The 3,179-nt window shown below is 37.0% G+C and overlaps 1 pseudogene; it reads left to right on the forward strand.

Moving 5' to 3' along the window:
• The first annotated feature begins 280 nt into the window (after window positions 1–280).
• Window positions 281–1,659, forward strand: LOC133289034 (DNA-directed RNA polymerase subunit alpha-like; annotated as a pseudogene).
• Window positions 1,660–3,179: the final 1,520 nt, after the last annotated feature.

Here is a 3,179-nt window from a genome sequence, read left to right on the forward strand (position 1 = left end):
GGAGGGTTTTGTTGAAAACGTCAGAAAACATAGGGAAAGCAACAAATATTTTTTAGTTTTAACTCTACGATATAGAAGAAATAGGAAAGGGTCATATAAAACTATTTTAAATTTAAAACGAATCAGTACACCCAGTCTACGAATCTATTTGAATTATCAACGAATTCTTAGAATTTTGGGAGGGATGAGGATTGTAATTCTTTCTACTTCTAGGGGTATAATGACAGATCGAGAGACTCGATTAGAAAGAATCGGCGAAGAAATTTTATGTTATATATGGTAATTTTTCTGATATACGAATTATACGAGAACCTTCTATTCGTTTTTTTTAAGGAGGGGGTACAATTTGAAATTCAAAATGGAAAATGTAATAAATAAACATTATTTTCTTTCATTAAATAGATTTGCGATTAAGTAAAGGAATGATAAATATGATAATAAGGGCCTTTGCTCATAAAATTTGTGAAAAATGTCGATTGATCCGCAGGCGGGGACACGTTATAGTAACTTGTTCAAATCCGAGACATAAACAAAGACAAGGATAATATTTCCACAAAAAGAGGACTTTTATTTTTAAAAACCAGATGCACAAATAAAATAAATTTAGATTAAAGAAAAAATAGTATAAATTTCAATAAGAAATCATAAAAAATATGGCTAAACCTATACAAAAAATTGGTTCGCGTAAAAATGGACGTATTGGTTCGCATAAGCATGCTCGTAAAATACCAAAGGGGGTTATTCATGTTCAAGCTAGTTTCAACAATACCACTGTGATTGTTACAGATATTCAGGGTCAGGTGATTTCTTGGTCCTCTGCCGGTACTTGTGGATTCAAAGGTACACAGAGGGGAACGCCATTTGCAGCTCAAATCGCAGCAGGAAATGCTATTAGAATGGTAGCGGATCAAGACATGCAATGAGCAGAAGTCATGATAAAAGGTCCCGGTCTCAGAAGAGATGCGACATTAAGAGCTATTCGTAGAAGTGGTATAGTCTTAAATTTTATACGAGATGTAACCCCTATGCCACATAATGGATGTAGATCTCCAAAAAAAAGGTGTGTAAAACTAAAAATAAACATCGAAGAGATTTCAAATTCAAGAGAAATTTTTTTTTTGAAAGGGTTGATGATAAGAAAATATATTACTATGGTTCGAGAGAAAGTAAGAGTATTTACTCGGACACTATAGTGGAAGTGTGTTGAATCAAGAGTAGACAGTAAGCGTCTTTATTATGGACGTTTTATTCTGTCTCCACTTATGAAAGGCCAAGCCGATATAATAGGCATTGCGATGCGAAGAGTTTTGCTCAGAGAAATAGAGGGGACGTGTATCACAAGTGCAAAATCTGAGAAGATACCACATGAATATTCTACCATAGCGGGTATTCAAGAATCAGTACATGATATTTTAAAGAATTTGAAAGAAATTGTATTAAAAAGTCAGCTCTATGGAACTCGGGAGGCGTCTATTTGTTTCAGATATCATTTTACCACCTTCTGTAGAACTCGTTGATAATACACAACATATAGCTAACGTAACAGAACCAATCCATTTGTATATTGGATTAAAAATGGATAGGAATCGCGGATATCGTATAAAAACACTAAAAAAATTTCAAGACAAAAGTTATATTATAGATGTTGTTACGATATGATAGATCGATATATCCAATCAGAGATTGGTATGTTAATATATGATCTGTTTGCCCTCCCTCAGGTACCTATAGGAGAGGTACCCTAAAGATAAGCGGATCACTGTGCACTATAATATAATGACATAGTCAAGGCGTGGGGTGTGTGCACAGTGACAAGCTAAGAGAAAGGGTTTAGAGTGTGTGTACCTTATTGGTTTAACCCTTTATTTATAGATGGGTTACCTGGCAGGAGCAGATTTTTTGGCCTCTTAGGAGTATTGGGGGTCCAATTGTTGATCCATTGCTGCCGTAGTAGGATTAGTATAATTAAGGAATATTTCCTTAATTTCCCCTTAGCAGTTAGCCTTATTTGGGCCTTCTAGAATATGGGCTGCTTAGTTGTTCGGATAAGATCGTCATTAATAGAAGATTCCCTCCCTGTTTGTGCTGTCCTTTATTGGACCTTCTAGAACATAGGCCTTTGTCATGTCCATAACAGTTTCCCCTCATTCTGAATCCGGGAATGATTTTCCCTGGCTCCTTACATGGGCGGATTATGCATGAGCCCGACAAGATACTTCACATGTGTAATCGGGGAACGGACGACCTTGAGTTGTTGGGATCCAACTGACGAGTTGCCCACAAGCCTCATCCATGTAACCCGGCTAAAAGTTGCCCCCAGCCCGGTAGTTTGGTTGTTCAGGCTGCCAAGATGAAATAGCAGTAATCTCAGCATTTGAATTTCCTTTGCATATTTTATTCAAGTTAACATTCAAATTCTTGCTTTGACTTGGCATCTTTATTGAAGCAATTTTCTTTGGGTTGGAACTTTTTTTGGCCGACTTAATTAGGTCAGCGATTGCAGATATTATTTCTGTCATTCATTCAGCCAATTTTAGTGAACCGAGTATTTGAATATGTTGTTTCCATATTTCTCCCTCAACCTTTTTTGGCTGAGATGGTGCTTCGGTGAGGCAACGTTTGCCTTCTATTAACCTCGAGCTCGGCTTCTCCTTCTGAGATTTTCGCTTTGAGCCCAACTTCTTGCACTGTGGCTTTATTGATTCAGATTTAGCTTTTCAGTGTTAACTGAACAGAATGACCAAGCCAAAGGTATTTCATGCGGATTCCGCCTTTTAACCCAATTTTCTTAATTAGGTTTTCAAATTTGAGGTGTCATGGTGACTTGATCAAGGTCGTACCAATCTGCCCCTTATTTTTCAAGCCAAATTTTATTTATCACAGCTTGTACACATGTTGTTTATTTTGACAACATTTAGGATTCAGAAGCGTCCTTCCGTTTTCCTATGCCTCGGCTAGAAGTCACAGTCCTGCAGTGTGCTTTTTATTTTTAACCCGTTTTCTATCCAGGTTCTTGCATGTTGCTAGCCGTAGGTTTCCAATACCTTGGTTTTATAATATTTAACTCGGCTTCTTGTCAGAGTGTCATTTTTTGACTTTGGCTTATTTTGACTTTCTCATGCGTTTTAGGCTTTGAATTTTTGGAACAGGGAATGGTACTTCACTGCCCTTTATCTCGG

This window comes from Gastrolobium bilobum, unplaced genomic scaffold, assembly GCF_033153095.1.
Source record: "Gastrolobium bilobum isolate Gb01-03AN ecotype WA unplaced genomic scaffold, APGP_CSIRO_Gbil_v1 utg7396, whole genome shotgun sequence".
NCBI classification, from domain to species: domain Eukaryota; kingdom Viridiplantae; phylum Streptophyta; class Magnoliopsida; order Fabales; family Fabaceae; genus Gastrolobium; species Gastrolobium bilobum.